This window comes from Pteropus alecto, unplaced genomic scaffold (genome assembly GCF_000325575.1).
Source record: "Pteropus alecto unplaced genomic scaffold, ASM32557v1 scaffold7, whole genome shotgun sequence".
Classification (NCBI taxonomy): domain Eukaryota; kingdom Metazoa; phylum Chordata; class Mammalia; order Chiroptera; family Pteropodidae; genus Pteropus; species Pteropus alecto.
The window spans coordinates 43806346-43829516 of record NW_006494614.1 but is presented as its reverse complement, the minus strand read 5'-3'; the positions used below and the strand labels follow the sequence as shown (position 1 = coordinate 43829516).

Genomic DNA, 23171 nt, shown 5'->3' with positions numbered 1-23171 from the left:
TAAATGAATTTTGAGGTTCTATTATTTCTTGTGTCTTCCTGATGTATTTGACCGCTTTACCATTATGAAATATTTTTCTTTGTGTCTAACATTATTTCTAGTTGTGAAGTCTATGTTGTCTGATATGAATATAGCCACACCAGTAATTTTTGTGAATGCTGTTTCATGGAATATTTTTTTCACAAACTTTTACTCTCAACATGTTTGTGTTTTTGAATCTAAAGTGTTTTATCTTGCAGACAACATATAGTTTATTCTTGCTTTTTTATTCAGTCTGACAATCTCTGCCTTTTGATTGAATTTTAGGCCCTTTACATTTAATGTTTTTATTTTTATAGTTGAATTTACATTAACCACTTTGCTATCTTTTTCTTTATGTTTCTCATTCCTCTTTGCTTTTTTGTGTTAAATATGTGCTTTAAGGAGTATAATATTCTGTTTATTTTAAACATGTTATGGGGATTATTTTGCCTAAATTTTTGAAGAATTCTTTTCCTGAATTTAGTATTATTGATTAAAGATATTTTTCTTTCAGTATTTCAAATATGACATCCCACTGTCTTCCAGCCTCCATTGTTTAAGGTGAGAAGTCAACCATTTTCATAGTGATACTCCCTGTATGTAATGAGTCACCTTTCTTTCCCTTTTTCAAGATTTCTCTTTGTCTAGCTTTTAAGAACTTGACCATATGTCTAGGTGTGAATTTGTGTTTAGTCTACCTAGAGTTTTTGAGCTTCTTAGATTAGTAGATTAAAGATTTTTATCAAATTTTGGAAACTTTATGCCACTACATCTTCAGATTTTTTTTTATGTCTCTATCTCTTCTTTCCTGAGACTCTCATATAAATATTGGCACAGTCAATATTGTCCCATAGATCTCTGAGGCACTGTTTGTTTATCTTCATTTTTTACTCTCTCTTCTTCATATTGATATTTTCTATTGATCTATCCTCAAGTTCACTGATTCTTCTTCCATCTTGAGTCAGCTAGTAAGCGCCTCTAGTGAACTTTTCATTTTAGTTGTATTTTTGTAATTTCAGAATTTTTATTTGGTTCTTTCTAAAAATAAATGATCTGTCCTAATTGTTTATTCATTGATGTTACTCTTTTCTTTAATTCTTTAAACATTGCTTTCTTTAGTTCTTTAAACATATTTATTATAGTAGCCATTTTTAAATCTTTGTTTGCTAACTCAAGTATTTGAGGACACTCAGTTTCCATTGACTGCTTTTTATTATTACATATGGGTTACATTTTATTGTTAGTCTTATAATTATTTGTTGAAGACTGGACATTCTGAATAATCTTTTGTAGTAACTCTGAATTCTGATCCCTACTCATCCCACCCCTGGCCCAAAGGTTGTTGTTGCTGTTTTATTTGTTTGTTTCGTAACTTGCCATGGTTAAATCAGTGAAACTTGCTGTATATGAATATTGATGTTTCAGTTCAGCTTTGTTTGAAATATTCTTACTTTTATTTATAAGCATGGCTTTTTAAAGGTCACCCTTGTGTCTTCATAGCGTAGTGGTCAGCCAATGATATCACACAGCCTCAAGGCAGAATACCAAATATTCCCACTATTCTTACCTAAAATTCGTCAGTTTTTAAAGTATAAATGCTTCTGACATTGACATATGCCTTTGATTTGTTTCCACAATGTTGAAATAGTTGCTTTTGTCAATTTTATCTAGATTCATCATTGCTTAGGGGGTATAAGGTTTGCTAATCTCCCTACTTAGTCATCATTGGAAGTTCCTCCTTCCATAGAGAAATTTTTACTTGACTGGTATAGTTGTAAAATGGCTTTGCATATGTCAAGCTCTCTCCTGTGAGCCCTTTGGTGGGTTCTTCAGAGACTATTCAATTGAGCTCCTCCAACTGCATCTCTTCCTTCAGCTGTTTCTTCTCCACTTAGTTTGGTTTTCCAGTGTCCCACTTCACATCATCTCTCAATATTGTAGTCCCATGATTCTTCTAGGTAGTCCTCTTTGATAAGATCTAAAAATGGCTCCTGGCTCCCTTTCTTTCCCATGTGGCCCACATATGGTCCTCAGGAAACATGTATTAATCCTTGTCCTGCAAACTCAGAGAGTGCCAGCCTTCCCAGTAAAACAACTACTCTCCTTTGATCCACCCCCAAATTAATCCACCATCTGTCTCTTGCTCTCTTGATTTCTAGGCTGGAGTCTAACACCATTCACAATTGCCAACTTTGGGGAGAATTTAGCGAGGTTCTTGAGTCATTACCCTCAAGCTGTCCTCATTGTATGAGTGAGGAGAAAGAATTTTGGTGAAGGTCTCTCAGAGAAATCCTCCTCATAACATTCTTTTTCAACTTCAATACTTCCAATTCTTTTTATGGGAATGGGTTATTAGAGGTATGAAACCAGTTCTCAGATATTTCCTTTTGAAAATCTGCTTCTCACTCTGAAACATTATTATATTCCTATCTATTGTATCTTTCTGCCTCATTAAAAATTCCAATTCAGCATCCCATTACAGTTGTGTTTATTTTTAGAGACTTTTTCTGGTCCTCTTTAGACTAAACAATGTTTCTTAAAGTTACGGGATGTTCGTAGATGTTATGTGAAAAATGGGTCCTGTGAGGAAATAACTTTGGGGAATACCGTCTGAGCAAAGTTAGGCTCGTCTTTTTTGCTATGGGCTTTCTCAGAACCTTAAATGTGCCAATATGCACTGTGAAGTTCCAAGCTGTGTGTGTGGAATATATAGTTTTTATCAAACTTATTTGACCATGAGGAACACTCTCTATATCTTTCTGGCAAGCCATTTAAAGAGATTAGCATTCTATAGAACACATTTTGGAAATGTTGGCCTGGAAAGTGCCAGTGGAAAGAGAAGGTATTTTCTTCCTCATCTGGAGTGCTCCCCTAAGGCAATGTTATTGCCTTTCACCTCCTCCTAACCACAGTGATTTTTAAAGTTTCATATGCTTTTATTTGTTTAACCTGAATGTAGAAGAGCTTGATTGCATGGTCCTTCCACTAGACTGAATTCCTTCCACTAGACGAATAAGATAGGAATCCTATCTTATTCATCTTTGCATCTCCAGGGCTTACCACAGTGCCTGGGACTTAGCAGGAATAAATGAATAAATAGCATTAGAGGAGGGTTTCTTTGCTGCTGCTTCTTTTTAAAAATAAAGTAAAACAAAACAAAACAAAAAAAACACCCTCTACAGTAGAGTCTCAAACTACATATATGCAGCAATCAAACAAGTCTATTGGGTGTTTATGAAATTCCACAATGTATGAAAATCTGTGTTTGTGAATATCTATATGAGAATTCATTAAGTGTGTAAATATCCTGTGCTCTTTCTAAGGGCAAACAGGGTGGGGTTTCTATTCTTTATATCTGTGTGTGTGTGTGTGTGTGTGTGTGTGTGTGTGTGTGATTGTGTACACACAGCTGAAGAGATGAGTTGCCGAGAACTTTCCAAAAGAAATGAATGGGATAAAATAGATTGCCAAGTTACTGAGTGGTAATTAAGAACAGATTCCTAACATCATCACTTTACCATTTTTAAGAAATTTTCCTTTAAAAGACAAAACCACTGAATGATGAAACATGTCATGCTTTTCCTGAGGTTCTTTAGCCTACACAAGTCCCTGCTTCATTGCACACACACATATACACCAGCCCAAAGTCTCGAATACCTGAAGATTATAAATAGTCTCAAATCATTTTCAATGAAGAAAAATAGGAAAATGTGTGTGTGTGTGTGTGTGTGTGTGTGTGTGAGATTTACTCATCCTCACCCTCAATATAGCTCAGTTGGGAAGATTTCTTTCAAACATTCCAAAATACAATTTCACCCTGAAGCTGACTGCAGCATTTTGTCATGAGCATTATTTTTCAAAGGATTTTAAGCTACTGAAAATGGAACTATAATGGGAGTTTGTATGCACTCATGACGGTGCAAGTACTCTGGCTCCAGAAATAACATAAGCAACTGTGGCTACTAGCGGACACATCTTTCCCCAGCCTGGGAGCTTTAGGCTCTGATACATATTGTCTGGTGCAGGGTTCAGGAACAAATTCCACCCCCTTCCCTACCTATTCAAGCACTCTGTGGACTGTGATATTTCATGCTACATTTGGCCAGGTGCGTGTCTTACTGGCCTCTGCTAAGGGGACCACATGCATGGCCTGCCTCATTGTGGGGGTGGAGGGCCGCCGCCACGATGTCCTAGGATTGTGTGTCTTGTGGTTAAACACTTAGGGTTTTGACGTAGACAAGGCAGCAGGGCCGACCCTCAAAGTCTCTGCAAACAACCTGAGAAGACTTCTCAAAAATGCAGTCCTGCACTTTGAAGGAGACAGTCTTTATGGGGGCAATTTTCCAATTGCTGCCTATTTGGTGTGGTCATGTCTGAGCCAGGGGAGGTTTCTTGACTCCAGGCAAAGATATTTACAGAGAGCTGGATGCCAGGAGCCTGGTGAATTGTACACTAATGGTAAGTGCATCCTTGGTATTTACTAATAGAGGCACTGTGTGCATTAAGAGGCCGGAGATGGGAAAGGGCATATAAAAATAATGGCTATCTGTAAGGTACCAACATTCTGCAATTTAATCCTCACTCTGGCACCAGCTGTAATAGCCAGACCTGGGGTTAATCTTCCTATTAATCCATATTTTTCAAGGAAGCTGAATGAAGCTCTTACTCAGCTGTAATAGCCAGACCTGGGATCAGAAACCGGACTTCTTGGAGGCCATGTTCTGAGGTCTTTTCACCACACCACACTCCACCACACCACACCACACCACACCACACCACACCAGAATTAGGACTTAAAACATCTTCAAGCAGTTCATATCTTATTGATAGGTCCTTTCCAGGAAGAAATCGTACCTCTGGATTTTTTCTCTTTTTAGTTGTATCCTTGGAAGTTACTGTCAGATAATAGAAGTACAGAAGGCCTGTTCTAAACGATGGAGATCGCATCCCTCATTATAAGTGAGAGAATTAGGATCAGGCCCATGATCAAAACACCTGCCGTGTGACATGTCTGCATTGAATTGGGTCCAGCTCATAACATACTTTTTCCACCAGCTAGGCATTAACAACACTCTTAATACAGAGTTTGGCACATCCCTGAGCAGAGCCCAGTGGTCCGTAGGTTGATTCTGATAGGCTAAGTGATAGAATGAGAGAGACGTCACAATTCCTCTTCCTCTCTTATCTCAGAACTCATTGAGGTGAGGACTTTCAATCTATTTTGCCTCACTTGATCTTTTCAACAATCTTTTAGGATAGAGTGATCTTCTTCTCATGTTTTTGGTGAGGAATGCTGTATTAGCCATGGTTCTCTAGAGAAACCTACCTTAGGGCTCAGTGTGTAATAGAGTTGGGGATCTAGAGTAAATCAGATCATCTTGGAAGGTGCCCTCCCATTTTATGGATTCTTCAGGGCTCACCAGCACCAAAAACAGCCCCATAGCACTGAAAGCCACACATTTTATGAGCTTCACTTATTTCTTTTCCCAACAGAACCCAAGTAAGCTCACCTGGGCAAGGATGGCGACTTCTCTCTCCCAGACCTGGAATATTCTCTTGCACAACCTCACTTCTCTTGTTCCTGTCCTCCTTGTGCTCCCTACCTGCCACCTCTAAGTCTCTGGCCCTATCTCACTTCATCTTTAATTCTTTCCTTTCTCTCACTTTGCCTGGAATGAGTTAGTGAGGGTATTATAAAAGGACTTAATGAGGATATGCTATTTCTCATTAGATCTGCCTCTTCATTTTTATTTCTCATAAGGTCTGCCTCTTCATTTCTATTTGGTCTGCTGCTGCTAATTTTCTATTAATTCCACTTCATTTCCTTAAGACTGGACAATTAGATTGGCCTGTGGCATGATTTCAAGGGTGGATGGTCACACCACAGCTCCTGATACTAGAAATTAGTCAGTCCTAAAGCTCTCATGCTTTAGTAAATTTTCTGCACCCTCCCCCACCCCCCCAAAAATAGTTAAAAATAGATACCATTTATTTAATATTTGCCATCTGCTGGGCAATATAGACAACAGTTGGAAAAGTGGGATTAAAGTTGAGAGGAAAATGGTGTTTAGAATATAGATTTGGGCAAGAGACAATGGTTGACTTTCTCAGACAGTTATTGAGCCTGTGGTGGAATTCACGAGAATTGAATAATTCATAAGAAGAGAATGAAATCACAAGAAGAGAGACTGTGACACTCAGGAGAAGGACTGCCATTAGCAGATTCCTGGGGAGCATCAACATCTAGGTGGGAAAAGAGGAATCAGGAGAGAAACTGCACAAGGGAAGTGGTAGTGATAGAAAGGCAACCCTGAAAAAAGGAAGTGCTTTAAGAAAGGATGTGAGAATGAAGAGTGACAACAATGGATTCATCTGAAAGACGAGGTGCCTCACAAAGAGTAACTGCAGGGATTCAAAGTAGGATGTCAGAGGGCAGCTGAAAGGCGAAGGGGATTTGGGGACATGGTGGATTGGACTTAATTCCTAAACAGACTGACATTTTCCAGTTCTGGAATTTACTTGCAATCTGCTTCATCTCCATTGAATTAAATAGAATTCACACCAACTTAGTAGGAATAAGGGTTCTTAATTGCCTTGTTTTGTTTTGTTATTTAAAATGTTGCAGAAAACACACAGAACTGGAGTCTGAGAAACTAGTTTAGGGTCCAAGATTCTTTATTTGCTGACTGATCTGGGGCAGAACATTTATCAGATATGGTTTCTTTTCATATATACGAAAAGTGAAAGTTAGAGTGATATCTCCCAAAGATATGAGGTTCAGGAAAGATACGTGTGAATAGGCTTTGAATACTATAAAGAATTATGCCAGTACAAGGTATCACATAAAAAATCATTGTCATACCTGTAAGCTCATGCTCAGGAATTATCTCAATATTGTATTTTGGTGGATCGATGGGAGTGTATCAGGCAAGAATATATTTGGCTGTAAACAATAGAAGAATCAACTATAATAACTTAAACACGTAGGAATTTAGTTTTATCACCTAATAAGAAGTCAGAAGAATGTGCAGCCACTTGTGGATGTCATCTAGAGCCCTAGCTCCTTCTATCTTCCTGCTCCATCATCTTTGAGTGAGTGGCTTTTGTTCGCAAGGTTGCAAGATGGCTACTGTATCTCCAGGCATCATAACAATGTTCCAAGAGAGAAAAAATGGGGGAAGGATAAATAGGGACTTTCAAAGTGTTGAAGGGGCACGCCATCTGAATCTAACCTTTTCTTAAAGAGTTTTTGTAGCAGTTATCCCCTGCCTTCTGCATGACAACCTCACCTGGCCAGAGCTGGGTTTTATGGCTATCTCTAAGATACAAGGGAGTCTGGTGAATATTGTAGACTTCCAATTTTTTAGTTGAGGAAGGCAAGAAGGGGTTTGTCAATGGCTTTTGGAAGCCAACTTGTGACGTCTACTACAGAGCAGAACTCAACTTGCCAATGGAACCTTGATGTGAGGAAGACATGGCAGTGGGGTATGATGATCAGCAGGGCAACCTGACCACTGTAAAATAGCCAGGCTCTGGGCCCTCTGTGGCTTGGATCAAAACATCTTGGCTGTCCCCCACCAAGAGGCACAGCCCCAAGACTTGACCTCTTCTGGCAATCAGTCCTAACCAGCTGCCGCCAAAGGGGTAAACACATACCAAGTCCTTGAGTCCCTGCTGCATCATAACTGTGGTTAAGGCATATACTATACATGCCCCCACCCAACCTGGGCTAATGGAAAGTTCACTAGAACTGTGATGGTTTAGTGATGATTTGCAGTTATCTGTGCTTCTTCTATTAATGGGGAGTTGAATACCTACTCACTTATGTTATCTAATTGTACAAGCAATTTACATCTCACGTATATCATTTTTATGTTCGTTCTCCAATCCTTGGGAACCATGAAGGATAAAGCATTATATTCTCCTTTTCCTACTCTGGAAGGGCTCTTAAACCAAGCCATTTCCCTAAGGCCTTTCAGCTAGGTGGAGAAATAGACTATAATTAGAATCCAGACCTGAAATCCAGACCTAGAAAACAGGACATAGGTCATCACGCCATGCGGGTGCCAACTGCTTACACACTCCTGGGATTGTGGAGGAAGCAGAGATGATCAAATACTTAGCCTGAGGATGGTGCCAATCATGGAGGAGACAGTTGCACTTAATTCTAAGGCAATTTCCAGTGCAGTCCAGGAGATGGATCACAATCACATTTAAGAAAAAAAAAGTTTTAAAGCAATTTTTAAAAGTATGAATAAGAGCTATTGTAAACGGTTCAAACCCTGTACATAAGCAGTGAAGTAAGATGAATTGACTGGCACTGAGTTGGAAAAGCTATACAGAGGCAGAGAGTGTGGAACATAATTTTATAAAAATAAACTTTTTTTTTTTTTTTTTTTACATACACACTCCCAAAGAAGAAATGGAAAAGTTGTTAGGGTGCGGACCAGGGCTTCTAATTAGCTGTTCTGTTCTGCCTGATTTATCTCCTTTCTAGCCCTAGCACCTTTTTGGGACTTATTGTTCCACGAAGGGACACTTTGGAGATGGAGAGGGACCCCTGTCTCCCAACGCACACACCTGATCCCCCCAGCTGGTGTTTGTGCTCATTGCCCACTGGAGGAGCGAGGAGAAACCTACTGCCCAGGTCGCCACTTTTGCCTCCTTGACCCTTACATGTTTCCAAAACAGGGAGCCCTGAGAAGGCTCCTTGCCAAAGCTGGAAACAGCTACCCTCATTGTCTGCCTCGCCCTGCCGGCTGTGCTCTCCCTTCCTCCTTCCCCTCCTTTCTGTCTCAAAGTGTGAAAATTACAAATCCCAAGGAACTGCAATCAGAACTCTACCTAGGGAAAATTCAGAGTATCCTTGCCATAAATATCCCGCTCCAAGACGCCTGACGTCAGAACGGGGCGGGCGGGGGAGCAAGGCCGGCGGGGAGGGGAGGCGGCGGTGGTTGCTCTCAATACAGCGGAGTCCAGCGAGCGGAGCGGGAGAGCGGCCACGAGCGCGCAGCCGGGGTTCGGACTGCAGGGAGCGGCGCCCGCCATGGGGTCCTCGGAGTAAGTGCAGCTGCCCTGTCTCCTCTGCTTCGCGTCTGTCCGTGGGGTAGGGGCCGGGCTGGAGAGGCTTTCTGCGGGCACTTCTCCACTTTTCTACCCCCTACTTTCTTTCACAGTGTGAAAAGGAGATTGGAAAGGCAGCGGCTCCACAGGCTGCCTGTTTTGTTTCTCCAAAGTGTTTGCAGGAGCCACCGGACCTTGAGTGGGCTCCCAGGGCCTGCGTGTGCGCCTGTGTGTGTGTGTGTGTGTGCTTTGCGTGTGTGTGTGTGTGTGTCCGTCGGTATTAGCACATCTGGACACAGGAAATGTCTTTGGAAAACTTTAAAAAAATGTTTTTGTTTGTTTGTTTGTTTGTTTTGTGGCTTTGAAATCTGATTCCTTGTCACAAGTGGACAAACATAGCTGGTACCCCCCCAAAACTGACGACTTTTTGGTGGGCGGCTTTCCCCTGTTCAGTTTGTGCCTTCATTCCCGTGATTTAACTCTTCACCAGCCCCCAACTCCCACTTGCAAGCCTGGCTTCTGGCCAGCAGGCAGGGCAGGGGGAGCTGGAGGTTCTTGCTCTCAGTGGCAATAGGACTTTGAACAAGAAAAGGAGCATCTCAGGAAAGGGGTCCTGATTCTGAGGACTTTAGTACCTGTGGCTGCTGCCAGTCCTCCTGTCGTGGCCCTGACATCGCCAGGCCATGGGACTTTGACTTAACTGAGAAGGAAGGGTCTGGTCAGGATGCAGGTAATAGTAAGGAGGAGGAGGAGGAGGAAGAAGAGGAGGAGGAGGAGGAGGGGGAGGAGGAGGGGGGTGTGGAGGTGGTGCCCAGTACACTGTGGCTCTGTGTCCAGCCTTGCTCAAGGAGTGGGATGAATGTGTCTGCCACATGTGCCCACGGTGTGGGCCGCGCCGGGTCCTCTGGGAGCACCGTGGTGCCCCAAACAAGATGCAAGCTCATAACATAAAGAGACATGTCTGAGCTGTGGAGTGGAGGAAAGAGGGCGGTGGGGAGAGGGAGAGAGATTTTTATCAAAATTGAACACAGATTGCTGAGGTCTGGGCTTGATTTAACTCTTCTCTCTCTGCTTTGGCCACTTTTCCACAATTCAGTGGTGGATTTGCAAAGTTCCTGGGAAGGTGGCAAGGAAAATCACGCCTCTCTAGGAAAGAGGCCCTGGAGGTTTTTCTTGAAGCTGACATGCGAATGAAAGCAACTTCCCATCTTTGAAAATCTTGAAGGTTTGTGTTTCCCCTTTTCCAAGTTTGGTGTCAGCTTCTTGGATTTCTCTGGAAAGTTGGCTAATGGAGGGAATGGATTGTTTCGAGGATGCAGAGGGGGCTATGGCTTACTCTCTCAAGAGTGGGAGGAAAGGGTGCGCCGGCAGTGTGGACCCAACAGCCCTGGAATGCCCAATGCATGGCTCTGGATGTCAGTAGCTGGGTTCAACAAACCAGTGACCACAAAGAGAGCCCTTTCAGCTTTGCCCTAGCCTGGTCTCTGGTTTTGTATTTTGCAACAGAGCCAACCTACAATATTTGGGTGGGAGGAAGATTACTGGACTCTCCCTGTGTCCTAGAAAAATGAGAGAATGAAGGGACAAGGAGGAAATCTGGATATCAAAATGGGCCTACAGGAAATTGGAGATTTAGGAAGGATTTTTTAAATTATACAAATTGACCCCTAGGGAAGTGCTATAATAGACTGAGCAGACAGCACTATGTCAGAAATAGACTCACTTAACTTCAGGAGTACATCTTCAACTCAAGTGAAATGAAGAAGGAAATCACTTTAATGGCAGTATAAACACGTGTGTAAACAGAGATAGCAGGGTACCCGTGAGATGCACGTGCAGGCGCATGTTTATGCATTTGCGACTGTGTCATGAGTGGTTGTTGCCTCAGGCATGGAAGCATAAACAGCCCGTTTCTCATCTGTGATGGGAGCTGCATCTGAACCCCATTTCTTCCTTTAAAAAAAAAAAAACAACAACTGTGCTATTATTGTCTTGCTGCCTCGTAGTTGCACGCTCTGGCACATAACTCTTAGCTGAGTTTTCAGAGCTTTTCCTCTAGATCCTGCGATGCTGAGGGAATACTCGTGCCCCCATCAGGACAAAAAGAGGAGAAAAACTTCTGGAACTTAGAACTTAGAAGACAGTCAGGCATTTGGGAAGGGGGAGGATGTGAGAGCAGGACCAGTAAGAAGGCCTGTGGATGTTTTTACTTTTGGTGAGTGTGGGGGAGGTTGAAAGACTACTGCTTTCTGTGGGAACATGTTCTCTCCCCAGTCTTCTTTCCTAACCTCCTGCCTCCAAAGTTTTAGACACCGAACAGGTTAAACTCTCCCCGTCACTGAAGAGCCTTGGATTCAGGGATGAAGAAGAGGGCAAGCCTAAGTGCTGGTAGTCAGGAGGACACAAAGATAATCGATGGAACCGAGGCTTGCTTCTTTGGTTTCAGTGGAGCCAATGGAAGGAACAAATTTAAATGTTTGCTCTCATTCCCACTGTTTACAAAGAGAAAGCTGAATACCCAGGACAGAGGGCACCCATTGGAGGTGGACTCCCAGAAAGGCAGGGTTCCTCACGGAGAGAATTGAGCTTTCAAGTCTTTCATTCTGTGGGTTTCTTCAGATGATCAGTGGAATCCTGACTCTTCTGGGCTAGCCCTGAGAGACGTTTCACAAACTTGAGACCTGGGACAAATTCCCAGGTCACTAACGCTTAAGCTGATGATGAAGACTTCTCATTGCTCTTTCCATGAGCTCAAGCTCTGGCCAGCTCTTCAGCTGTCTCTGAGATCAGAGTACTTAGGATATATTTCCAGGCTCTCCTGAAGGTCCAAAGGGCAAACACACCTGGCAGAAAACAAATTAGAGGGTGTCTTTGGCTTTGATAGCAGATGATCCTCTAGATCTCCACAGCTAGAGTCTCTGTGTTCGAGTATCCTTCAGCTCTGGACTTTAAATGCAGCCTTTCACAATGGAAAGAGAGCAGGCTTCGGAGCACTGCCCTGGGAGAGGATTAGTCATCAGGGATCCGTTACTTATTCCTATGAGCTTCAGAGTCCTCATCTGTAAAAAGAGGATATTTACTTCACAAGGTTATTAGAAAAAAAATGATATTTATGCAAAAGGACTAAAACAGAGCTAGGAATGCAGTAGACCCTTAATAAAGGGACTATTGTAATTTCAGTCTTCGGTCATCAGGAGACTGTGTTGTTTGGGAAGGACCTCTCCCCAAATCTAGCTATGTGTTTTCCATCATTGAAGGCCAGTGAGTGGAGTTTCTAGGGCTCGGGTCACCTTTACTTCTTCCTTCTAGAAAAGGTGGCTATTGAGGATTATCCATAAGCATGCCTGGCCCATTATCTTGAGAGGTGGCAGGAGACACTAGGCATCTTTGATATCTTGCCTGGAAACCACTCGTGTGTGAGTGAGCTCTCTCAAGAGGGAGAAGGGCAGCAGAGTAGGTTCTGTGTGTATGATGGGAGTGGGGAGATGGGAATGGGGCAGGAAAATTATGAACCAGTTGAGTCTTGAAGAACATATATGAGGTCAGAAGTTGGTTAGGCAGCCACTGTTCCTCAAGGTACTGAGGTCAGGGTAAGGAGAGAATCTGATGAGTTGTAAAGAATGGAAGCTTTCGCCCCCCGTGAACATCTCTGGTAAGCATGGTGTGGGGAGGCTGCCCCCTGATTGACACACTGTCTAGGAGAGTGGCTAGTCCAAGGACTGAAGGATCATCTGATGCTAGAGAGAGCAGCTGCACGTTCTCTTGGCCAGTCTCAGAGCTTCTAAGTTATCCTTCAAATTGACATTTAAGACTTTGAGGATCACATTTGTTTCTGTTTTGTTCGAGCTCTCTCTTTAACCATGGCCTGGAATGACTTTTCAGCTTTTAAGAGGCTCAGCCAGTGGCCAACTTCTCTTGAGATGGCCCAGATTGGGGGGTCAGTGCATTCCTCATTCCTGGCAGTATCCATTTCTCTAACTCTCTTCTCACATTTTTTGGTTTGTTTGTTTTTTGTTTCATTATGAGGTTATAAAACTGCACTGTCAAGATGCTGCATAGGGAGGAAAATGCCTTTTCTTTGGACCTGTGTATCATGCTAATGCTGTGTAAGGCTTATCAGATTGTGGGCATTAACAGCTGTCATGGACTTCATTCTGGGGCTCCCCCTTCAAAAAAAGAAAATAGAAGAAAAAACCTGAGAAAATTAAACTTTAGGCAGTTTGCTATCTCTTTTAATCCTGACCAAAAAGGAGCCCAATTATTTGTAGGATGCCCTGTGGTTCCATGGAAAGAGCTTCAGAACCAAGTAGACACAGGTTTGAGTTCTGGCACCACCAGGTCACAAGCTGTTCAACCTCTCTGATTCCGCTTTGTCTGTCAAATGAGAACAATAACTGTTCTCACTTCTCAGGGGTGTTCTGAAGATGAAATCAAATAATATGTGAGAAGGACATAGTAAACTGCTTGGTGCTCGGAAAATGTTGAAAATGTCTTTCCCCTCTCTAGTTCTAAGCTCACGAATGTACATATATTTGGACATTTGCCCATAGGTCAAAGTAAATAAGCCACTTATTCAAGGCTCAACAACAGTGCTCAAAGGCTAGCTATCTCAGCTTGGAGATGGAGACCTTTAATACAAAAGTGGAGCACAGATCAGCACTCTCCATGCCAAACAATGGCAGCCCCATGTGACCCTCTACTAGAATAAAAGGAAGGCCATCAGCTCATTCACCCATTAACCTGAGCTATTAGTAAGCTCTCCATAGAGCTTGTTTTAGAAACCCCAAACACCGTTTTGGTTCAGAGTGAAGGTCAAAACTGGAGAGAGAAATCCTTGAGGCAGTACCTAACATTAAAGCCTAATAATAATGGCACAGTGGCAACAGTACTTTACATTTGTATAATAATCTACAGTTTGAAAAGTACATGGCCTCATTTCATCATCATATCAATCCTATGAGATTGGTATTCACATTTCATGGCTCCTACTCTACAGGCTAAAAGTCTTCCCTTAATTTATACTATTGGTAAGAAACAGGAGGCGAAGGAGAGTTTAAGCAGTGGGTTGCAGCCCTGGCTGCACATTAGAATCAGCTGGGGAGCTTGTAATCAATACCTGGGCTCACCCTGGACCAACTAAGTTAGGCTCTCTGGAGAGTAGGGTGTAGGCATTGAAAGTTCTACAGGCCCCCAGTGAGTCCAAGGGAAGAGTGAAGAGTACTGAACCAAGGTTAGGACCCAGGATATCAGGCATAGGTTAAACAAACTGGCAAGACTTTGCTAAGATTTTAGCTCCATGAGGGTGGGGACTTGCCTGGTTCTCTCTGTGTCTTTCGAACCTACAATAGTATAGGGCACAAGAAGGACACTCAATAAACTTTGGCTAAATGAATGAATGAATAAGCCGCTATAGGAACCAGCAATTTCAACAGCTGAATCCAGCCTGTCACCTTGTTATGTAAAGGTTTATTGGAACACAGCCGTGCTATTTGTTTATGTGTTGTATATGACTGCTTTCACACTAAAAGGGAGGAGTTTTGTGTTGTAATAGAGACCATGTGGCTCACAGTGCTGAAAATATTTAATATCTGGCCCTTTAACAGAAAAAGTTTGATGGCTCCTGCTCTGGATCTCAGACAAGATTGGAAAAAGTATACCTTAGAGCAGGGGTTCCCAAACCCCAGGCTGCAGATGGATACTGGTCCTTGGCCTGTTAGGAACTGGGCCACACAGCAGGAGGTGAGTGGCAGGAGAGGGAGTGAAGCTTCATATGTATTTGCAGCTGCTCCCCAGAGCTAGTATCACTGCCTCAGCTCCACCTCAGATCATCAGGCATTTGATTCTCATAGGAGCATTGGTCCCTGGTGCCAAAAAGTTTGGAGACCTCTGCCTTAGGGGGAGTCATTACAATATAGTGGTTAAGTATATGGGTTCTAGAATCAGACAAATCTGAGTTTGAATCTTGGCTTGGCCACTCACCTGTTGTAAGACCTTGCATATTAATTTACCTCTCTGTGTCTCAGTTTTCTTATCTGAAAAACACAGATGATAATAAATGTTTCCCTTTTAGGATGGTTGTGAGGATTGTCAGCCCTTGGCCTAGAGTAAGCACTCAATAGACATCAGCTCTTGCTATGATGGTTGTTGTTATAGTTACTTGCAATTAACTTAGTAGAACAAAAACTAACCAAATCAAAGTCAAATCTAATCTAATATCATAGACAGAATAAGGGCCGTGTAGGAAAAAATAATGAGTTAGCAAACTGGTGTGATGAAGAAAAACTGATCTGAGGTTTCTGAGGTAAACGGTGTCCTGTTAAGACAAAACAGATCAGGTGCTCCTGTATAGCTGACTTCTCTGTCTCCATCATTCCTCAAGGGTGAACTTAGATTTTATTGTACTGAATCTAGTCACAAGCATGTCCCACTTCTGTACCTTTGTTCATAGTTCTTTCTAACTGAAAGGCCCTTCCCTAATCCTTACCTTTCTGGTCTACTCGTATGCCAGGCTTGCTCAGGTCTCCCCCACCTCTCAAACTCCCTCTTAAAGATCACTCCAATCACTCCTTCCTCCTTATTCCCATGAAGCTGGCACACAGCTCTGTCATAACATTTAACACGTTGCATTATAGTCAAGAAAGGACTGAGTCTCCGTCTTGCCTTCTACGTCTTTGGAGCTCATAAAAGTCAAATTGCATTGTAGAGTCCACACCTGGTAGTCAAACAGTGTCAATTGGACCCTTGGTTGAATGCAATGAAATCTGAATTAACTCTTGATGAGGAAGTAAGAATTGCCCAGGTGCTGATGGGTTTGCAAGAGTGAATTCCCATAGCCAACCAGATAGAGAAGAGCTACCCATTTTAAAGACTTATGTGGACCCTTTGTGTCCTCATCCCTCTACTCTGTGGTGGCTCCTGCCCTTTGGGATACCTCTTCTAGCTGGCAACCAAAGACAGGGAAAGATGGAAGAAACTTAAAACCAATTCTTTGACTTCTTGTCAGCACATGTGGTGAAAAGTTGGGTTTTGGCTTCTCTGGGCTTTTTATGTATATGTGCCAAGATAATTGGGAGTTAGCTTGCTATGGTCAACTTTCATTATCATGGTAATAGAGAGAAGCATGGTCATGGATAATAGCAAACAGCAGATAATTCACAGCATTGCCATTTTACTATAGAATGTGTTCCATAATTTTTATAGATTTTATAAAAATCAATTTATTTTATAAAAATCAATTTATTTTGGTGGCAGATATAGACTGTGTATGGAATAATATTAAAATGAAGTTCTCCTCTAATGATTAAGGGAAGGACACAGAAAAATCCTGGCCTTGAATTAAATATGCCTTTTGATCAACCCCAAATGGACAGTTAGGAGCTGCCTCCTAAGGGAGAGATGGAGGGGGAATGAAATAGTATGTTTATATAGGACCCTATTGTGCACATGTGATATGCCGATCATTTTAAAAAATGTATTCTTTATCTGATTTTTCCAAATTATGAAAGTAATTCCTCTTTGCTTAACCAAGTGAATGAATGACATGCAGAGGTACAAAAAGATAAGTGGAAAACAATCTCTATCCACTCCACGCCCTGATAATTAATATTACTCACCTAGAATTATATCATTCCATATCTTTTTCTTTGTTCATACAAATACCTACAGGTGTGTAGGGGGATCTTGTTTGTTTTCCACTGATCCATATCTTTTTCTTTGTTCATACAAATACCTACAAATGTGTATACAGGTTGAGGGGGATCTTGTTTGTTTTCCACTGCAATTGAATCTAACTGTGCACATCACTCTGTAGCATAGTTTTCTTCCCCTTGACATATATCGAGGTCAACCCCACAATGGATCAAGTTCTTTTTCTGATTTCTTTATGCTTAGACATACATAGCTCTATATATCTGAGATCATGCCATTCTTGTAGAAATGTTTATTTTTCCATCAGTCAGTTATTAAATGTGGTTTCATCCTGGCCGATTGCCAGGTTGGGTCTCTGAGTGACATACCATGCATCCGTCACCCAAGAAAGCTTTCCTTTGGCACTCAGGCTGAGTGAGTGATGTACCAGGCCTGCTGATCATCCTAGAGTATGACTACATGTTGTATGTGGCCCTTATTTGTCCCTAGGGAAGCTATTGAACATCGGGCCCTGTGGCTGCCCCCACCCCATTTTCATCAGATTTAGCCTTTCCTCCTTGAGTCTCCTCAGTCACTGAAAATGCAGGAAGTACAGGAAGAAATATTGAAGACTGATACATTAGATTGGAGGACAGTCCTGATGGGGCAAACCAGGCAGTGTAGTATAATGGGCAGCTGTGTGGACTCTATACTCTGATTGCTTGGCTGGATTCAAATCTTGTGTAATGGACACTGGGCTGTGCTACCCATTCAGGACTGACTCCCAGCAATGGGCAGTGCTGGCAGTGGTCAGCCCTCATAGGAAGTGCCTCAGCTCAAGAATTGCCTTGCCCACAGTCACTCCTGTTCCACGTTCCCCTTCTTGGTCACTTGCATCCAATGACTGGTGAGAGCGATGAAAGCCTGGCCCTTCTGTCCCAAATGTGAAAAAATTCTAAATGGCCTCCCAGCTTCAAGGCTCCCCATGGGGTTAGCCAAGGCCTTCACTGAGGCTGTATGGCAGCCACACTTCTCCCTGTGCACAGTGCCACCTCCTCCTTGTCCCTCCTTCTCATGGGTGGTTGATTCTAAAAGCCCTTCCTAATAACCCCTTGCCTGTCCATATATTGTGACCATTTTATATGAAACTTGTTTTGGAGTCCTTTATTGTCTAGGTAATCCTTGGTGGCTATGTTAGAATATGAAAAAGTACACTTTCTTTTTGTGCTCTATTTTATGTTTTCTAGGTGAGACACAACTGATTTCTCTACAAGTAGGACTGTGTCATAACTGAGAAGACTGAGCAAATATTTTGACTTTTATTGCCAAGTTTGCATTTATTCCTGCCCCTGTCCCTGCTCCCCATGCTAGGCTGTGGGGTGTAGGTATATCCGAGTAGAAGCATGACCAGTTGGATTATTGCCATCTTGTTTGGTGATGGAGGCTGGATAAGTTGATCTTTGGGAATTTTGTTCCATCTTACTGGTGCTTCTGCAGTACAAAGAGAGTGGTCTCAGAGGACTCTGCCAGCCCACTAGGAGCTGCCTTCCTGCCTGCATAGGTATTCACATCATGCCTGTGTGGGTTTTTGCCAGATCTGATTTGTCCCTGTGGGTGTTTGTTTCTTACGAGTTTATCCCAAGCATAGGCGGTCTTTGGCACTGTGAGTTGAACATTCCGCCTTTCAGGTTATGTACACTGATCGCTTGCCTGAGTGCCAAAGCAAAGCTTGCCTGCATGATGGATGCTCAGTATGTCAGACTCGGGGACCTAGACTTACAGTTCAACATCTGACCACATTCGTGGGGGTCAGTGTCAACACTCCCTCCCTCATTTCCTCCCAGACACCACTGCCCCTAGCCTAAAGATCCCTTGACCAGGCAGCAAGAGAAGGGAGTGATTCCAGGTCAGTGGGGAGATTCGTCAATATTTCCACTGTGCCAGAGGCAACTTTGAACTTAGTTTGAAACAAATTCAGGGTTTCTGTGGACTTTGAGCAGTAGAAGGGCCATTTTAACTCTTTTTTTCTTTTTTAATCCCCATCAATTTATTTATCGATCTGTTCCTGGCATTGGCCTGGCAGCTACCGAGAAATAGAGTTAGGAGCTGCCTCTTTCTTTCACAGTTGATAATTTACCATCACTGTTGCCTTGAACAGAGGTAATGTTATTGAAGTCTGTGGCTGCCTAAGTGCTGACAGAGCTGATAAACAGACCAGATTTCTGAGTATAAGGCTGTGGTTCAGGGAACAGGTCCTGAGTTCAGATTCTGGCTCCACTTCTTTTTAGCTGGGTGGCCTTGCACAAGTTACTTCATGTCTGTGTGCCATAGTTTCCTCATCTGTAAAATGGGTTGTTGTGAAGATAAAGTTGAGGCATGATTTGGTAATAAGAAAAAAGGAGAAAAAAACACCTGAAAACCATGGTTGGCACATAGCAAGCACTAAAGATTATTAGTGATAATGATGATGGTGATGGAGATGATGATGGAGAACAGGACCAAATGTCATTAGCTCTCTTTGCACAGCATCTTGTACAGAGCTGGGGCTCAACAAGCATTTATTAAATAAAATATCCCACTGCCTTTGGGGAAGTATCTAATGCCTACTTAGCTCAATCCTCTACCAAAAAAAATTGTTTTCCATTTAAAATTTTATTTTAACTTTTGACATTTGATATGATTCAGAAAAATACACAATTTATAAGCATATAGCTCGGTGGGTTTTCACGGACCGAACATGTCTGTGTAACCAGCATCCAGATCAAGAAACAGAATGTTCCAAAGCTCCCTACTTCTCCCACTCTGAGAAACTCCTCAGGCCCCTTCTGGCTACTACCCTTCCATGATCCTGACTCCTAATACCATAGCTTACTTTTACCTGTTCTTGAACTTCACATAAATGGAATTATACAATATGTATTTGTTTGTGATTGGCTTCTTTTGCTCAGCATAATGTTGTGTAGATCATTTATTCTCATCATCGTGTAGTATTCCACTACGTAACTATACATACTTTTTTTATCCACCCTTCTGTGGATGGGCATTTGGGTGGTTTCCAAGTTTGGAGCTGCAGTGAACAGTCTTGCTATGAGCATTAGTGCACTTGTCCTTGGGCGAACATATGAATACATTTGTGTTGGTGTGTTCCTGGGAGTGGAACTGCTGGGTCATAGGGAATGCATGTGTCAAGCTTTAGGAGGTACTGCCAACCAGTTTTATGAAGTGAATGTACCATGTTTTCTATTTTCTGTAAAAAGGAAGAAATTCCAGCTTGGTAGTGCAAGGGCTTGAGGCCCAGTGATATACTGGGGTTCCTGAGAACTTCATATTCTCCATGCCCTTTATAACTGAAAGCTCACATGTTCTAGAAAGCCTGCTGGAGGTAGTAGGCATGTCCTGTATACCAGGCACTGTGCTGGGTATCTTTACTTATATTTCTTCATCAAATCCTCATAGCCATCCCATGAGATGAGATGGATGTTATCATCCCCTTTTACACATGAAGAAACTAAGGCTCAGAGGGGTTCAGTGACTTGCCTAAGATCATAGAGGGAGAAACTTTCAGAGTCAGGATATAAAACAGATGTGCTTTCCACCAAAGCTCCTGCATTTTGGGATCTGATGATGAATAATTTTGGTTTTAGTGCTAACACTGGATACAAACACAGACACAGATGTGGGGGCTGTTCCCCTAGAACCTGTGCCAGCTGTAGGGTCGTGGCTGTGAGGAGAAGTTCTGTAAAAAGGAGCAGAAATAAGGCAACTCAATGACCTTGAGAAGCCAAATTGTTTTCCTGCCCAAAGGCTGTTGGAGAAAGTCATAAATTTCCTGGAAGGCAAGGGTGACCATGTAATTTACTGTCTAAACCAGGACTCTTTTAAGAATGAAAGGGCCACTAACCGGATAGGACACTTTGGAAGTAGGCATAAATTGGCACTGTCCCAGGTAAACTGGGATAAATGTTCACTCCCTGCAAGTGTGAGTGGGCACCTCATCTCTTGGTCAGTGGGGCTGTCCAGGTCCTTTCTCACTCTTTCAGAACACTGTCTAGAGTTTGCCCTGATGCAATGGACTCTAGTCTCCTCTGTTTACGCTGAAATGGGGCCTGACTTTCTTCCTCCCCTCTCTACACAACTCCCTGCTCAAATGTGGCTCTGACAAGGTGAGTTTCCCTTGACAGGTCCAGTTACCATTGAGATGCATATGCTAGCAGCCTAGAAAGTCCTAGAAGGCTAAGGCCGTCCTTACTGTGATATCGATGGCACATATCCAGGTGAAGGCACAGTGCTAGTACTCAGGGAGTACTTGTTGACTGTATATATCATTTATCCATGTGCTCATTCATTCATTCATAGTCCATAGAACAAGCTTAATTTAGATTCTCTTCTCTTTTTTGATCTGACTCCTAGTCCACTGGTCCAGCAAGATAAGTCACTTGTGTGTGTATAAGTGTGCATATAAGCAAAGGACAAAGAATAAAGTGAGCAGCAAAAGATATTGTACTATGGGATTTGGTATCAGGATCTAGACTGAAATTTCAGCCATCTACTAATTAGCTGAACTTCTTTAGATAAGTGATTTAGCAATTTAGCATGTCTGAGCCTTGGTTTTAGTCATGTGAAAAATAGGAACGACAATAATATCTATGGCACAAGAATTAAATGAATCTATGATGCAGAAGATATGAAAAGTACTCGTTACACTGCAAAGTGCTGTGTAATTCTTAGTTATTAATGATTGTGGTGGTTCAACAACTATCCAAGAAGCACTGGTGTAAGGTGCTGTGCACTGAGGCAGATCCTGGGGAATGAATCCTGGTGAGTAAAATTCATTCCCTTTCCGGGGCCTGCAGTCTCTTAAAGTGAGACATACAGTGCATATGTGGCCAACCCATGTGACTGGGAGCTTTTATTAATAAATAAGGAAGGAATCAGCAAATTTCTTCAAGGCCATAGAGATTTGACGTGGGTATCAAATATATGGATGCAAAGGATAATTAATTTCTCATTAAGCCCACAGCTGCATTTTTTACCAGAACAACAAGAAGTATTTAAGGGCTTATGTGTGTCCAGCAGTAGTTTTGGTGTAGCATAGTAGCTTCTAGTGCATATTCTGGGATCAAACTTCTAGGATACAAATTCAGATTCCACCACTTACTAGAACTGTAGCCTTGGGCAAATATTTATCCTCCCTGAGACTCAGTTTTCTCATCTGTAAAATGTTGACAGTATTAGTACCTACCCCCAAATAAGGACAAAATTAATACTTGTAAAGTACTTAGAACAGTGTCTGGGACATAGGTTGTACTCAGTAAATCTTAAATATTATTTAATGTGCATTCTGTTGGAATACTAGTTATTGTGTGATGCTGATGCAATACTTAATGAGGGGAGGAAATATTGTTTCAAAATGGGGAAGGCTTTGTGGAAAAGAAATGGCTGTGGTAATCTTTGGACCTCATTTACACCCTGAGCAAAAATATTTGTTTATTTCTATGATTGCTCTGTTCTTAAAGCACATAAAAAGAAGATTTAGTATGGAAGAAAGTTCTTCCCTTAAGAAATACAGGCCAGTCTATGGCCATGCCACCATGAACAAGCCCAATCCCGACTGATCTTGGAAGCTAAGCAGGGTCGGGCCTGGTTAGTACTTGGATGGGAGACCACCTAAGAAGACCAGGTGCTGTAGATGTAAAAAAAAAAAAAAAGGGATTGTAAACTGACAAGGTCCTTGGCAGGGTCAGGCCTGGTTAGTACTTTGATGGGAGACCACCTAGGAAGACCAGGTGCTGTAGGTGTAAAAAGATAAAAAAAAAATAAGGGATTGTAAGATGACAAGGTCTTTGCAATCTATGAGGTCAACCAAGGGTTGCCTCGCAAAAAAAAAAAAAAGTATATGTCACATGCCTCCTGGAATTTTGAAGTTGGATAAGATCTGGTCCCTGCCCTCATACATTTCCAAACTAGTTCATCCATTTTTGTGCCAGTCACAGGAGATATTAAAATGGGTCCTAAGAGTACTAACAGGATCTAAGAGTAAAGAATACTCTTCTGTGGAGATGCTCAAATTTGAGACATTTGGATTACATTTAAGAGTGTTTGGGAATGCCAGAAAGTTGTGGAGTCTCTTTCCAGGTGTCTGTTGTTATTAGAGGAGTGATTTTATTTGTTGTGATGATAAATGCATAATGCTTCCTGCAGGAAGATGGACAAATGGTTCCTTTGGTTTCTTCAGTCCTTTTGTGACATCTACACAGTTGTGTGTCTTACAGGTGAAAGGCACAATGTAAACATTCTGAACTTTTCCTAGACAATAATGGCAAGGTCTAAAAAAATGTATTCCCCACATTACCCAGGGATTGTTGGAATTTATGCTTTATGTGCTTCATCTCTAATATTATGACACATTTTAAAACTCCCTGTCTTAAAAGGAAGGCTTCCCTCTGCCTCCATGCACAGCT

The 23171-nt window shown here is 42.2% G+C and overlaps 1 protein-coding gene and 1 pseudogene across 2 annotated transcripts in view; both read left to right on the top strand.

The window, feature by feature from the left end:
* Window positions 1-8957: 8957 nt before the first annotated feature.
* The window catches only part of DAAM2 (dishevelled associated activator of morphogenesis 2), a 104233-nt gene continuing 90019 nt past the window's right edge, over window positions 8958-23171 (top strand). For both annotated transcript variants that reach the window (XM_006926586.3, XM_015600568.2), the window contains exon 1: window positions 8958-9081. The gene's annotated coding sequence lies outside the window, so the exon portion shown is untranslated. The remainder of the gene's footprint in view (window positions 9082-23171) is intronic.
* LOC112474633 lies at window positions 22284-22402 on the top strand (annotated as a pseudogene).